We start from the raw sequence: 17,035 nt of genomic DNA on the forward strand, positions 1-17,035 counted from the left end.
GATATGGGATCATTACTTGTACATTTGTATGCATTAGGGAGAGGCGCATACGGTACCCGGGCACACCGTGATAACCAATCACACATATAAATAGTACCAAGGTCCCAATGCTCTGATCTATAATTCAGACCAATTTTGCTGAAGAGGTAACTTGCAAAACTAGTGCGACATTTACAGCGGTTATGGTACAAGAGATAGACAATGTCTAGGTCGACAGTCTCTAGGTCGACCACTTATGGTCGACGCCTGAAAATGGTAAACACAACCATAGGTCGCAATTGAGAGAAGGTCGACACAAGCTTAAGGTCGACATGGGCTTGGTTGACACAAGGTCAAGATGAGTTTTTCACGTGTTTCTGTTGTCTGCATTGACATATGTCGACATGGGCACTGTATAAGTGTACCGCGTCCCCTCGTATGGCTCAGCAGACTGTTATATTTCCAATTTACGCCCACTTGGATAGTAAAGTATGAACCAAGTCGTTATAAACCACAAAAAGTGGGGAAAAAATGTCGACCTGAATCTTGTGTCGACCTTCGACCATTTCCAGGTGTCGACCTAGTCACTGTCGACCAATGGTGAGGTGAAGATGTTGAAGTGATGAGTGTTCTAGGGTGGTGATGAGAGGTGGCCTGAAGTGGTGACAGTTTCAGTGTGGTTGGTCCCTGGGAGGTGGGCTGAAGTTATAAACGCTCAAGGGTGGTGACTGGGAACTGCCCTGATACTCGAGTGTTCAGCGCCCTCCTGCAAACTATAACTGCCCCGGTGCTCGAGTGTTCGGCGCCCTCCTGCAAACTATAACTTCCCCGGTGCTCGAGTGTTCAGCGCCCTCCTGCAAACTATAACTGCCCTGATGCTCGAGTGTTCAGCGCCCTCCTGCAAACTATAACTGCCCCGGTGCTCGAGTGTTCAGCACCCTCCTGCAAACTATAACTGCCCTGGTGCTCGAGTGTTCAGTGCCCTCCTGCAAACTATAACTGCCCCGGTGCTCGAGTGTTCAGCGCCCTCCTGCAAACTATAACTGCCCCGGTGCTCGAGTGTTCAGCACCCTCCTACAAACTGCCCCGGTGTTCGAGTGTTCAGCGCCCTCCTGCAAACTATAACTGCCCCGGTGCTCGAGTGTTCAGAGCCCTCCTGCAAACTATAACTGCCCTGGTGCTCGAGTGTTCGGCGCCCTCCTGCAAACTGTAAATATGCACCATCCCATCATTTTTTAAAGAGACACATGCTAAAAAAAAAGGTGTATTATGGCCGTTGTGGTAGTACCACATCTTGTGCCCAGTAGCAGCAGCGCAGTCACTATACATTTTGACGCCCTGGGCCAGAAATGGAATTGGGTGTGTGCTCCCTCCCCGCACACAAAGATACACACATGGAAAATTTAGAGTGTGGCTTTGTGGGGAAGGAGCTTGGCCACAAAATAGTAGAACCAATTCACCTTACACCACACACAGGAGTGTCTGTTTTACACATTACACCACTCAGTAGTGCCACTTATATACATTGTGCCAGCTAGAGCTCCTTATGCACACTGCACTAGGTAGAGCCTTTTACACACTGTGCCAGGTAGAACCTCTTTAGAAAAACTGCACCAGGATTAAGCACACTGTAATGCCTATTACACTTTATGCCACACCGTAATGCCCATTACACATTATTTTGCACACTGTAATGCCCATTACACATTATGCCACACACCATAATGCCCTTAACATATTATGCCACACACCATAATGCTTATTACACATTATACCACACACACTATAATGGTCATTACACATTATACCACACACCGTAATGCCGCGTGGTGTGGTCGGGACACCGGGGAGCAGGAGCACACTGGAGGCAGGTTCCGGGCAACATGGTGCAGCAACGGAGGCCGCCATTGTAGCACAGTGTTGTGGAGGGGCAGACCTGCTGTGTGTCTGTGGCTGTGAGAGGTGGTGTGCCTGGTTCTCTGCAGTGTCTCCGGTATGGGGTCAGCCATGTTGGAGACCAAGGTTTCTCCAATCCCCTCGCCAGGGGGTTCTCCAGCCAATGCAGTGTGTCTTTCCCTGATAAAAGGGGTCTGGTCCATGGCTCTCTGCCAGTGCTTCAGTCTACCTCCTAGAGAGTGGTTCTGTGGCTTGCACTACACAGTGGTTTCTGTCCAATCTGCTCATGCTCCTGTCCGGTGTTCCTTAAAGGTACTAGTGCCGCAGTGATCCACCAGTGTGCTGAAGGGGACCCACCTCTCTCTTGCTGGGATAGCCTTTCAGCGCTTCACAGTTGCCTGCCAGTTATTCATAGTTGTCTCCAAAGTGTCACAGTGATTCACAGTTATATCCAAGTGCCACAGATATTCATAGTTGTCTCCAAGTGCCGCAGCTATTCACAGTTGTTTTCAAGTGCCGCAGTTATTCACATTTGTCTCCAAGTGCCGGAGTTATTCACAGTTGTCTCCAAGTGCCGCAGTTATTCACAGTTGTCTCCAAGTGCCGCAGTTATTCACAGTTTTCTCCAAGTGCCACAGTTATTCACAGTTTTCTCCAAGTGCCGCAGTTGTTCACAGTTGTCTCCAAAGTACCACAGTTGTCTTCAAAGTACCACAGTTGTTCACAGTTGTCTCCCAGTGCCACAGCTGTTCACAGTTGTCTCCAAAGTACCACAGTTGTTCACAGTTGTCTCCAAGTGCCACAGTTGTTCACAGTTGTCTCCAAGTGCCGCAGTTATTCACAGTTGTCTCCAAGTGCCACAGTTGTTCACAGTTGTCTCCAAAGTACCACAGTTATCCACAGTCATCTCCAAGTCTTCACAGTTTTCTCCACAGTCGTCTCCAAGTCTTCACAGTTGTTCACGGTATTTTCAAGTTGTACACCACCATCTACAAACTCGTTACAGTGGTCTCCAAGTTCTTCACTCATTTCCAAGTGTTTACAGTTTTCTCCAAGGTCCTCACAATCATCTCCAACTTATTACAGTGGTCTCCAAATCCTCCAGTTATCTCCAACCTCTTTACAGTGTTATTCAAGATCCATGCAACAGTCTATTCATTGATATACAAACTGCTACTTTTTAATACTGTTGCCTGATTCATTACATTGCTATTTGTTGCTTGTTTATTCACATTGTATTCATTGACTGTATCGCAAGACCTTATTATTCAAACTTCTCAACCTTACTCAATTTCTCCTCCGTTTGTAGTGCTTTTATGAGAAAGCACTACATTCATCCACCAAGCTTCCACCATCCAATTCTCATCTTCTCTAAGGTTACTCCCCATTTGCCAGTCCCTACAAACCCCCAGAGTGTGATACCTTTCACATTATGCCAAACACTTTAATGCCTATTATATATTATGCCACATAAGTTTTGCTTACCAACATTCTCATTGCCAAGATTTACATATTCTTTGCCAGGAGTTACATACTCGTTGCCAGGGGTTTCTTGTAGGATTCCAGAGATTATTTGCTCCTTGCCAGGGGTTACATGCTTCGCTGCATGCTTGTTGCCCAGGGGGATTACATGCTCATTACCATGGTGATTTACATGCTCGCTGCCAGGAGGAGTTACATGCTTGTTGCCACAGGGCATTACATGCTCGGTGCCAGGAGGACATTGCCTGGGGATGCAGGTGCACAGTATGCCGGTGCTCCCAGGATTTGCACTTACAGTTAGCGTTAGCCACACTGACAGAGGTGCAGGAGACCCTCAAGCATCTCTCTGCTCTATGGTGATGGCCATTTTTGGAGGGGCTACTCCCCAGGGGGACCTGATGGCTGTCTTGCCAGGCACAGCATCAGCCAGCAGCTGCAGGATAGCAAAAGCAAGAAGAGTGCCTCTCCTACCTGGCGCCTCCCTTTTTTGCATCCTCTGCTGAGCAGGTAGTGCCAGCCCTGCCTGAAGTAATGAGAGTTCCAATGTGGTCCCTGGGAGGTGGCCTGAAGTCCATTAGGCACACAATGCTCTGCTCCTGGACTTCCCCCTTAATGTATGATTACGATCACCTGTATTGAGCCAGTTAATTGATAGGAAAGGTGTTTCAAAGGAATCGGTACATTTGTCAGAATGAACTTAGGTCTACAGTCATTAGGTCGACCCTACTAGGTCGACTGGCAGGAAGGTCGACCTGACTTAAGGTCGAAATGGGCCAAGGTCGACATGACTTAAGGTAGAATTTGCATAAAGGTCGACATGTGGAAGGTCGACTGGTCATAAGGTCGACATGGGTTTTTCACTGTTTTTTATCCGAATGTCGACACAGTCGACATGGACACAGTTGGCAATGAGAATCGGACCCTCGCAATGCTTCGGGCACGGTGGCTCGCTTCGCTCGCCACAGCTTTAATAACCTCCTCCACGCCCTAGTGGATGGTAGGGCATGAAATACCGCCTGTCAGCACATGTCGGCTCAAAAAACAGTGAAAAACCCCATGTCGACCGTATGACCAGTCGACCTTCCTCATGTCGACCTTTATGCAAATTCGACCTTAAGTCATGTCGACCTTGGCCCATGTCGACCTTAAGTCAGGTCGACCATCCTGCCAGTCGACCTAATGACTGTAGACCTAAGTTCATTCTAATAGATGACCGCATCCCGTTTCAAAGATCCTGCATACGGCTTATTACACTCCCCGACCGGTTTCTTACAGGTGCTTTGAATAATTCTTGATGGTTTAAACGCAGGTCCCCGAATGCTGACATTATCCACTGTCTATGGTCTTCTTGTACAGTGGTACAATTATTTTGGAAACTAGTTCAAGATTATATTAATAGTAACTTGAATATACCCTTTACAATAACAGTGGCACGTGCGTTTTGGAATTATACAGAACCTCAAACTTCTTCCATGGCCAATGGATCGTGTAGCAGCTGTCGCAAAAAAAAAAAAAACAATATTATCCCAATGGTTACAAAAAGAAAAAATGTACCCATTTCTCTAATGTTACCCCCTTTATTGTTTTTATTCCAAATGGATTGGATAGAATGTTCGCTAGATCTCGCTCATCTAAATGATTTACTGTATGGCTCCCGTATCTCATAACACTACCATCCTCTATTAAAGAAAATGTTCGTAAAGAGGGGAGGTTAACAACGTCGTACAATATAGAAACTCTTTCCAATGGCTCTGCAACATTTCAAAATAAAATGGGACTTTATATAGATACAGTATGATTGTTCAATGTATTATCAGACACTAGCTATTAAAAAAAGGGATTATTTACTTAGCTTTCACCACCACCTACAACCTTGTGTATCACTATAATGTAACGGCAATGACTCTACCTGCTTTGTTGTTGTATTGTATTTATGGTTTCATACCATGTATGCTATTGTTCTTTTTCAATAAACACAAATTTAAAAAAAAGAAGAAGGGTGTTTCAACACAGGTGATGGCACTCATACATTACCAGGGGGGAAATCCAGGAGCAGAGCATTGTGTACCTAATGGAATGGGTCATGTTGGAGGCAGGGCCGGATTTGTCACTAGGCCCGTGAGGCACGGGCCTAGGGGCGGCACCTAGTACGGGCGGCAGCTGTCAGTCACCCGCTTGATTTTTTTTTTGTCAATTTAAAAAGAAAATAGTGTGAACCTGCGCGGCAAGCGGTAGCAGTGGGCAAAGTGCTGCTGCTGGAGGAAGGAACCAGGCGCTGCTGCCGGAGGATGACTGCTGGCACTGCTGTGGGAGGAGGGGACCTTGCTCGGCTGGGAGAGCGTCTCCGCAATGATGAGGTAGGAGGGTACCCAATGCGGCCGTTGTTAGCAGGGAACCAGCGCTGCTGCTGGCGGAGGGAACTGGCGGGGCTGCAGTAGCAAGAGACCCAGCACGGCTGGCAATAGCAGGGGACCCGGCGTGTCCCCCCTGCCTAGCAGCTCCATCCTCCCTCTGGCATGTGAAGCTCCGCCCGGTGCCTCCGTCCTACCTCCACCCGGAACTTCGGAAGCTAACTCTCCTCTCCCCCATCCTCACCCTTTCACGATGCTGCGGCTCCTATCCCCGCCGAGGCCTGCCATTAAGCTGTGGCTTCTCTCCTCGTCCCTGCTGAGCCACCCTCTAGCTGGCAGCAGCTCTGAGCAGGAAAGCCGCTTCTCATCTCCTACCTCTGCGCAGAGTCGCAGACCAGCAGCAACTGGAAGCTCCCCGTCGCCAGGAGAGCAGTGGCACCAGCATAGACAAGGACCCAAAGGTGAGGACAGGATGCCAGCCTCCCACGACACTACCCTGCACCTCTCACCCCCTTGTATTCCTCCGGTTCAGTCCAGACTAATGGGGGGGGGGCGGCTAAAAATGTTGTGCCTAGGGGCGGCTCGGCCCCTAAATCCACCCCTGGTTGGAGGGTATGCTCTTAAGCCCCCCGTCTACTAGTGCAATATTGGCCACTTTCTGTCCGATTCTGAGCTTTCGGAACGAGATGTCGGATGAAAACTGTCACATTGCATGTCATTCTCCTCCGCCTCCGACTGGAGGCACGTTCCTGTTCTCCCCGGATCTGAGTCACCGATCGTCATGGCTGCCATGAGTATATATCACATCCCGCAGCCATGACTGAGATCGCATATGATACATTGTATGCAAAAGGACCGCATACAATGTATCGTATACATTCCGGCTGCCCAGGTAAATTAGTGGGGTATACCCCGAATGAATACCTCGCACAACTGCATAGGGGCATTTAGAGAGTGAGCTTTCTGAGCAATGTTCTGTTTTTGGGTGATAACACATGGGATTCGGGATAAGTATTCGGACTCCATGGGGAAAATTTACTAAGATGTGAGTTCTATTTCAGATAGGTTGTTGCTATGGGCAACCAATCAGATTCCATCTATTATCTTCTAGAATGTGCTAAATAAAAAGGAAGTAGATTCTGATTGGTTTCCCATAGCAACATCTGATCTGAAATCGAACTCCCATCTTAGTAAATTTACTCCCTCTGGGGCAGATGTATCAAGCTTCAAAAGTGACTAAGTGGAGAGTGATAAACCACCGGCCAATCAGCTCCTACCTGTCATTTTTCAAACCTAGGGTCAGACGCACTAAGCTGTCATAAGTGATAAAATGGAGAGTGATAAACAGCCGGCCAATCAGCTCCTACCTGTCATGTCACAGACTGTGGGGAAAATTTATTAAGCTCGGTGAAGTGATAAAGGGGGAAATTTACTAAAGGAAATTTGTAAAAAATAGGTGTATTTGTATCCAGAAATACACTTATTTTTGACATTTAACTATCCCGAAAATACGGCCATTCGTAGTCGTATTGATGTGCTATCAATACGAATATGAATGGCCGTATTTTCGGGATAGTAAATGTCAAAAATAAGTGTATTTCTGGATACAAATACACCTATTTTTTACAAATTTCCTTTAGTAAATTTCTGTTACACTTCTGTCCCGGACCCGCCGGGACAGACAGTGTAGACGAGTGCCAGGGGAGACGTTAGCGGCGTCGCACAGCAACGCCCCTGGCTTCCGTCCCCACGGCATCGTCAGCAGGCATCGGGGCGTTGCCGGGCAACGTCCCCGAGCGTCTCCGTCGGCGTGCCGGCGCGCTGAGGTCATGCGCCCGGCAGTGCGGCGCACGTCAGCGTCAGCGGGGATTTTGAATAAAGAGCCGGCGTCTGCCCAGGACAGACGCCGGTTATAGCTTTTGCACCTCAGGGTCTCAAGTGTTCCTGGTTCCCGCTTACCCACTGCTCCTGGTTCCTGGGTCCAGTCGTCCTGTGTCCTGTCGTTCATCCCCAGCCGTGTCCTCCGTTCTGTCTCTTGTCCTCCTGGTGTCCGTGCATTGTCCAAGCTGTCCGTACCCTGGTTCCCGCTGCCGTTGTCTCCTCGGAGCACAGATAAGTGGGGTTTATCCCCAGACTGCCCCTTACTTGTATCTTGATTCTTATGAAACACCTCTGTGTATTGTTACACCTGTTTGGTATAGGTTTGTGTTACATCTCTACGTATTGTTACGTTTACCCAGTTTGCTACAGAGCAAGGGTGACCTCGCCTTCTTGGGTTAGTTAGTCATCCCCTTGTTCATCTTTGACATTGGTGGCAGCGTTGTCAACTCTCAAGACCTGGTGGCATCGGGGGCGGAGCCTGACTAACGGGCTCTGTCGAACGCGGCTATTATAGGCGAAGCCTAGCACTAGCACGCAGCCATCAATCCCATTCGATGACAACGGAGTTAGGGTTGGCGAGGACTCCCGGATATCATAACATTATAACCAGCCAGACCATACTCTGAGACTGTTGTTGCCCCTACAGCTCAGAGGTTCGGTAGTCGTGGGGAAACCCAATCATGGATCCGTCACAGCAGGCTGCTGCCCACTCTCTTGCAGGACAGATGCACACACTGACGCAGAAATTGCAAGAGCTCACCCTACGGAAAACTCACACGAGCAACGGTCTCAGTCTAGCTCCTCCTCCGGTGGGAGTCTGGAGCCCAGGTTAAATCTCCCTGACCGTTTTTCAGGTGACCGGTCTTTGTTTTTTAATTTTAAACAGTCATGTAGGCTTTATTTCAAATTGCGCCCAGGATCTTCTGGTTCTGAGGCTCAACGGGTTGGAATGGTTATTTCACTCCTGCAGGGAGATCCTCAGTCTTGGGCCTTCGGCCTTCCAGATGGTGCTGAGGCTCTCTCTTCTGTGGATGCATTCTTCTCAGCAATGGGGTTATTATATGATGACCCGGACCGGGCGGCCTCGGCCGAGTCAAATCTTAGGGCCCTGTGTCAGGGGCAGGACACAGCTGAGGCATACTGTACTAAGTTCAGACGTTGGGCTATTGATTCTGGCTGGAACGACCCAGCGCTTCGTAGTCAGTTTCGGATTGGGTTATCCGAATCCCTTAAGGATGCATTAGTACAGTACCCCACTCCCAAAGACATTGATGGGATCATGCAGTTAGCCATTAAAGTGGATAGGAGATTTCGGGAGCGGCAGAGAGAAAGACGGTCTGGAGTGTTGCCTTCCTCATCTGTAGACGAGTCTTCCGAGGTACCCGGAGACGAGCCTATGCAGTTGGGGGCCACTCGACTATCTTCATCCGAAAAAAACCGCCGACGTCTCAAGGGCCTCTGTTTGTATTGTGGGGGTCCCGGTCATCTTGCTGTTGCTTGTCCGCTGAAGGCGGGAAAAGACAGGGCCTAAGTGATACTTGGGGGGTTCACTTGGGCCTGTCGAGCTTTTCTCCCTCAGATTCTGTATTAATTCAGGTATCAGTCTCTGTTACCGACCGTTCTTGGAACGGATCTGCCTTTGTGGATTGTGGGGCGGCCGGTAACTTTATAGATGAAGGCCTGGTGCAACAATTGGGCTTTATGCCCATACCCCTGGAAAATCCCGTTTCTGTTTGTGGGTTGGATGGCTGTCCACTGTCTAAAGGCGGTATATCTTTTAGGACTCCCTCCCTTCGGCTGTCGGTGGGGGCTCTTCACTCCGAAGATATCACCTTTCTTATTTTTCACTGTCCTCTCACTCCTATAGTCCTGGGGCTGCCCTGGTTGAAAAAACACAACCCTGAATTTAATTGGGAAACTGGTGAGATCACTCGGTGGGGAGGGTCCTGTTCGGATGTTTGTCTCACTCTCCCTCTCCGTGTGATGCACCCCCGATTTTCAAGCTCTCCCTCCTCAGTACCGTGATTTTTCAGATGTTTTTTCTAAAAAAGAAGCCAACACCTTGCCTCCTCATCGCCCCTTTGATTGTGCCATTGATTTAGTGTCTAATGCCAGACTTCCTAAGGGTCGTTTATATGCGTTATCCGCACCTGAGTCCCAAGCCGTGGACCTCTACATTAAAGAAAGCCTTGAAAAGGGGTTCATTCGGCCCTCTAAATCACCGGTGGGGGCGGGGTTTTTCTTTGTTGAGAAGAAAGATGGGTCTTTACGGCCCTGTATTGATTACAGAGCCCTTAACAAAATTACGGTAAAAAATTCCTACCCATTACCCCTCATCTCCGTGTTATTTGACCAGATTCGGGAGGCAGTGATTTTTTCCAAAATAGACCTCAGGGGGGCCTACAACTTAATCAGAATTAAAAGTGGTGATGAATGGAAGACCGCGTTTAATACCCACTCGGGGCATTTTGAGTATCTTGTGATGCCTTTTGGTCTAGCTAACGCCCCGGCAGTCTTCCAAGACTTTATCAACGAAGTCCTTCGACCGTTTTTAGGGGGTTTTGCCGTAGTTTACTTGGACGACATTCTCATTTTTTCCAAATCTCTTCCTGAGCATCGGCAGCACGTCCGCCTGGTGTTGCAGAAGCTACGGGAGAATCATCTATATGCCAAGTTGGAAAAATGTGAATTCGAAGTGTCACAAGTGACTTTTTTAGGGTATATTATTTCCCCTCAAGGTTTCTCCATGGATCCATCGAAGGTTCAGGCCATTCAATCCTGGGCTCGCCCAACCACGCTCAAGGCCATTCAGCGATTTCTTGGTTTTTCTAACTACTATCGCAAATTTATCCGCTCCTTTTCGGACATCGTGGCACCCATAGTGGACTTGACTCGGAAAGGGGCTGACCCAGGACAATGGTCTCAACGGGCGATGGATTCTTTCATAAAATTAAAGAAAGCGTTTTGCTCAGCTCCAATTCTGCACCACCCAGATCCCAGGCTTCCCTTTTTAATCGAAGTCGACGCCTCTGATGTGGGTGCTGGAGCAGTCCTGTCTCAGAAGGGTCCACTGGATCTAAAGATTCATCCATGCGCTTACTTCTCCCGCAAATTCTCTCCAGCCGAGAGAAATTATGATGTAGGCAATCGTGAGTTATTGGCCATCAAATGGGCGTTTGAGGAGTGGCGTCACTGGCTTGAGGGAGCTCAGCATACCATCACCGTGATCACCGATCACAAGAATCTCTCTTATATTGAGTCCGCCAAACGCCTCAACCCACGACAGGCTCGGTGGGCACTGTTCTTCACCAGATTCCGGTTTATCATCACCTTTAGGCCGGGATCTAAGAACGTGAAGGCAGATGCCCTCTCCCGCAGTTTTCAGACTTTCCAGGGGTCTGAGGTGAAAGCATCTCCCATTGTCCCTTGCTCAGTAATCATGGCGGGCCTGACCCAAGATTTAGCCACCTTAGTCATTGCTGCCCAAGCGTCGGCTCCTCAACAGACCCCACAGGACCGTTTATTTATTCCCCAGAAATTACGGCAGGCGGTTCTCAGGGACTTTCACTCGGCAAAAAGCTCCGGGCATCCAGGTATTGCCAAAACTTTTGAACAGTTAGCCAGGACTGTTTGGTGGCCCTCTATGAGGCAAGATGTCGACAAATTTGTGGCCTCATGTCTGGTCTGTGCGCGACACAAATCGTCTCGACAGTCTCCTATTGGGCCGCTGTTCCCCTTGTCCATTCCCAAGAAACCATGGTCCCATATTTCTATGGACTTTATTGTTGACCTGCCTCCGTCTAGCAAGTTCACCACCATCTGGGTTACTGTGGATAGATTTTCCAAAATGGCTCACTTTACTCCTTTACATGGGCTTCCTACTGCAAAAATCCTAGCAAATTTATTCATCACCAACATCTTTAGGCTTCACGGACTCCCGGTCGATATTGTCTCGGATAGAGGTTCCCAGTTCGTGGCCAGGTTTTGGAGACAGTTTTGTGCAGCCTTAGGGATTCAGGTCAGTCTCTCCTCTGGCTATCACCCGCAGTCGAATGGACAGACCGAGAGGGTCAACCAGGCTTTGGAACAATACCTCCGCTGTTTCGTTTCAAAGTGCCAGGACAATTGGGCTGAGCTTATTCCATTAGCAGAGTTCGCATACAATAACTCTTATCATTCAGCCATCAAGAGCTCTCCTTTTTTCTGCAACTCAGGTTTGCACCCCAAATGTAGTTCATTCATGCCCCCGGTTGATCCGTCAAGATCCTCGTCCACTGTCTCGTTTTTTAGGAAAGCCTGGAAGAATGTACACATAGCCCTTAGACAATCCTCAGCCCGGTCTAAGATTTTCTTTGATAGGCACAGGAGACCGTGTCTCTTTAAAGTGGGTCAGAGAGTATGGTTATCCACACGTCATATTAGACTTCGACAGCAATGTCCCAAGTTGGGTCCCAGGTTTATCGGTCCATTTCCGATTATCGGACAAATTAACCCTGTGGCATTCAGGCTTCAGCTTCCCAGGTCTCTGCGCATCAATAATGTCTTTCATTGTTCCCTGCTCAAACCTGTCATCGGAACCCTTCCATCCAGCTCTACACGTACTCAAAGACCTGTCTTGGTTCGAGGGCATAAGGAGTATGTGGTGGAACATATCTTGGATTCCAAGGTAGTCAGGGGTCAGCTCAAGTTTCTTGTCCACTGGAAGGGGTTTGGAGATGAGGAAAGATCTTGGGTCCCAGAAAAGTTTTTGCATGCGCCCCGACTAAGAGCGGAGTTCTTTAGAAAATTTCCCTGGAAACCGGGTTCTAAGGGTTCGGTGACCCCTCCTCAAGTGGGGGTACTGTTACACTTCTGTCCCGGACCCGCCGGGACAGACAGTGTAGACGAGTGCCGGGGGAGACGTTAGCGGCGTCGCACAGCAACGCCCCTGGCTTCCGTCCCCACGGCATCGTCAGCAGGCATCGGGGCGTTGCCGGGCAACGTCCCCGAGCGTCTCCGTCGGCGTGCCGGCGCGCTGAGGTCATGCGCCCGGCAGTGCGGCGCACGTCAGCGTCAGCGGGGATTTTGAATAAAGAGCCGGTGTCTGCCCAGGACAGATGCCGGTTATAGCTTTTGCACCTCAGGGTCTCAAGTGTTCCTGGTTCCCGCTTACCCACTGCTCCTGGTTCCTGGGTCCAGTCGTCCTGTGTCCTGTCGTTCATCCCCAGCCGTGTCCTCCGTTCTGTCTCTTGTCCTCCTGGTGTCCGTGCGTTGTCCAAGCTGTCCGTACCCTGGTTCCCGCTGCCGTTGTCTCCTCGGAGCACAGATAAGTGGGGTTTATCCCCAGACTGCCCCTTACTTGTATCTTGATTCTTATGAAACACCTCTGTGTATTGTTACACCTGTTTGGTATAGGTTTGTGTTACATCTCTACGTATTGTTACGTTTACCCAGTTTGCTACAGAGCAAGGGTGACCTCGCCTTCTTGGGTTAGTTAGTCATCCCCTTGTTCATCTTTGACATTGGTGGCAGCGTTGTCAACTCTCAAGACCTGGTGGCATCGGGGGCGGAGCCTGACTAACGGGCTCTGTCGAACGCGGCTATTATAGGCGAAGCCTAGCACTAGCACGCAGCCATCAATCCCATTCGATGACAACGGAGTTAGGGTTGGCGAGGACTCCCGGATATCATAACAATTTCCCCCAAAGTGTCTGTTTTTTATCACCGGCCAATCAGCTCCTAACTGTGAAGTTACAGGCTTGGTTTGAAAAATGACAGGTAGGAACTGATTGGCCGGTGATAAAAACCAGACACTTTGGGTGATGTTTTGGCCGCGGGAACTTATTTAATAAGTGTCCCCCGGACGTGACATTACCCTGCTGGCTGGTTTGGCCTGGGACTGGTTCTTAAAATACAGGAGACCCCTAGTCATTTTGTCCCCTGTATTTTGGGAACCAGCCCTGGACCTGGAGCCTGGGGCTGGTTTAAAAAAAAAAAAATAAAAAAAAAAAAAAAAAAAAAAATCGGGGAACCCCTATTCGTCGGGTTTCCTGATTTTTTTTTACCGGCCTTTTCAGCCTGGTGCTAGTTACAGCTGTTTGGGGGGGGACCCCACGCTGTTTTTTTTTTTATTTATTTATTTATTTTACAATTTTTTTTTACACCTTGCAGCCTGCACGTATCTGATTGATCCGTGCAGACTGCCTCCACTAATTCGTATTAGCGGCCATATATATGGCCAGCTAATACTAATTAATACGACATCGGAGGATTACAAAGCAGTCGTATACAGTATGACTGCTTTGTAAATCCCCCTCCGGAACACGACTTGGCATACGATGTATGCAGTCATAGCCATTCATATTAAGAATACGAATGCAACTTTTTGCATTCGTATTCTTAGTAAAATTTCCCCCTTTATCACTTCACAAAGCTTAATAAATCTTCCCCTCTGTTTGAAAAAAATGTCAGGTAGTAGCTGATTGGTTGGTTGTTTATCACTCTCCATTTTAGCACTTTCGAAGCTTAGTTCATCTAGCCGCAAGATTATAACGTGACAGTTAGGAGCTGATTGGCTGGCTGTTTATCACTCTCCAGTTTATCACTTTTTGAAGCTTGATACATTTGGCTATGTGCTATCACAGCTTGGAGGGCTGCTTATTTCGGATGAAGCTTTTATGTTACAGTAAAAGTGCGGTCTCTACTAAAAATAAAAACAATGGTGCGAAAACCACTTTTTGACAAGGATTTATTTAGAAGCGAGTAACATTAGTTTACAAGTATGGATTAGGAACAAAGATGTCTACAACTCATTAACCCATCTTTTGTGTGATGTCAGACATATGCTGTAAGAGACACATGCAGCTTTGTGCTATTGATCATTAGGCTACTGAATAGATGCATTAATGAGTCTGGAATAATCAGCTCTTTTCTTCCGTATTCATCATTACGTCCAGATTTCTGCTTCTCCGCTTTCGTTTACCGCATCTGTGATACAATAACCGCGGCCACTGAGTAGGTGGTGCTCAGCCAGACGGCTATTTAAAATCCCAATGTGTTATTTATAGGTAATCAGATATTGATTGGGTGGGTAAGAGGAAAAACAAGTTAGTTTTATCAGCGACCAGGGTGCCAAGCTTTCATTAGCCATGGAAAGTATGCATCACACTCCTATTGTCAGCAGGGGCAGATGCGGTAATGAGCGAGAGGCTTGTCTGAAGAATTAATCTCATCCAAATGATTTCTAGCTTACAAGAAAAATCCATGTGAGCGAGAGAAAGTAATGACATACTTCTGAGGGGGGCTTGTCATATATAAATAACTGTTACCCTATAGGTTTGTACAGACTGGGCGCTACCTCTTTTAAGTTTGTTCTCCTTGAAACATTTACTAAGATGGGAGTAATATTGGAGCTGGAGGTTGCCCGTAGCAACCATTCAGAATGTATCGATTATCAGAAGGTGCTAAGGCCATTATTCTGGTTCACTCGCAAAGGCAAATTCCTTCTCAAATAGACAAAACCATGTGCACTGCAGGTGGGGCAGATGTAACTTGTGCAGAGAGAATTCAATTTGAGTGGGTTTTTTCTTCAAAGTGAGATCTATATTGCAGTCTAGAAATGAAGCAGCCAGTATTTACCCTGCACAGAAACAAAATAACTCCCAAATCTAGATCTCTCTGCACATGTTACACCTGCCCCACCTGCAGTGCACATGGTTTTGTCCATTTGAGAAGGAATTTGCCTTTGCGCGTGAACCAGAATAAGGGCCTAAATACATAAGAAGTAGGGGGAAATGTTCTAAGATGGGAGTTCTGTTACACATGGGAAACCAATCAGAATTCACTTCTTATTTATTCAGCATCCTCTAGGAGAAGATAATAGATAGCTCCTGATTGGTTGTCCATAGCAACCTCCCATGTGAAATAGAACTCTCATCTTAGTAAATTTCCCCCCTTTGAATCTGATTGGCTGCTATGACAACATCCCATCTTCAAAAGAACTCCCATCTTAGTAAATTTACCCTATAAACGTATGCTTAGAACGTATCCTCGCACCTCTCCAATCCATTCTTAATGCTGCTGCTAGGCTCATCTTCCTCTCCCGCCCGCTCTACCTCCACCTCCCCCCTCTGTTTATCTCTTCACTGGCTCCCCATTCCTTTCCGAGTTCTCTTTAAACTCACCACCACCTACAAGGCTCTCTCCTCCTCCACCGCTCCTTACCTCTCTTCACTGATCTCTATCCACACTCCCTCCCGTCCTCTTCGCTCCATCGCTGACCGCCGACTGACCTCTCACCTAATCACCTCCTCCCACTCCCGTGTCCAAGACTTCTCTCGCGCTGCCCCCCTGCACTGGAACAACCTCCCGCCACCCATCAGGCTATCTGATTCCCTTACCTCCTTCAAGCGCTCCCTCAAAACCCACTTTTTTCGACTAGCCTATCCCTCCTCCTAACCTCTTTCGCTCCTCCTATCCTGCCTCCGTTCCCCTCCGTTCCTACTTATCCTATTGTATTCCGTTCGTCCACCCACCTACTTTTAGTCTGTTAACTCTTATGAGTAGGGCCCTCCTTCCTCACGTACTCACCCTACCTCATTACCTCACCTGTGCTCCTGTCCTGTTCTTCCCTTCCTTTACTTCATCTTCAGTCTCCTTGACAATTTCCACACCTACTTCTGAACTGATGCTGATTTTAGTTCTACCAGCTATACCACTATTTATACTGTATTTTTCAACACACCCTGTACGTTACCTTGTAATTTGTTTTTTTTTGTTTGCTATGTACGGCGATGTGGACACTTTGCAGCGCCTTATAAATAAACGTACTACTACTACTACTTAGAACGTTTCATTGGCACTTGATTTGACATTCTGAATTGTTTTCTATAGTTATTCCTCATAGTCATAAATGATACGTTATAATGCATTGTCACAGTTATATTCCTAGGTTCTATTCCCAAGACACCAATTTATAACATTACTGGATAAACTCAGAGAAAGCCAATTACAAATAACATAGATTTAACTATTGTTGCTTTTCTAAGTCATATAGGAGGTTATTCTAATTTGTTGGGACCGAGGTTTTACTATTTATTTATTAGCAGTTTGTTATATAGCGCACACATATTCCGCAGCGCGTTACAGAGATCATTTTGAACATTCACATCAGTCCCTGCCCCAGTGGAGCTTACAATCTATATTCCCTACCACATGTACACGCACACGCAGACACTCTAGGGTTAATTTTTGTTGGGAGCCAATTAACCTACCAGTATATTTTTGGATTGTGGGAGGAAACCGGAGTACCGGAGGAAACCCACACAAGCACGGGGAGAATATACAAACTCCACACAGTAAGGGCCATGGTGGGGATCGAACCCATGACCTCGGCGCTGTGAGGCAATAATGCTAACCATTACACCATACGTTCTGCGCATTTGCATACGCTGGGTGCGAACAAGCTT

General features: G+C 47.7%; 1 protein-coding gene across 1 annotated transcript in view; it reads left to right on the plus strand.

The window, feature by feature from the left end:
- RASGRP1 (RAS guanyl releasing protein 1) overlaps nt 1-17,035 on the plus strand; it is a 93,057-nt gene that overhangs the window by 9,976 nt on the left and 66,046 nt on the right. The window lies entirely within an intron of this gene.

Source organism: Crinia signifera, chromosome 12, assembly GCF_055691185.1.
Source record: "Crinia signifera chromosome 12, ASM5569118v1, whole genome shotgun sequence".
In the NCBI taxonomy this organism is placed as follows: Eukaryota; Metazoa; Chordata; class Amphibia; order Anura; family Myobatrachidae; genus Crinia; species Crinia signifera.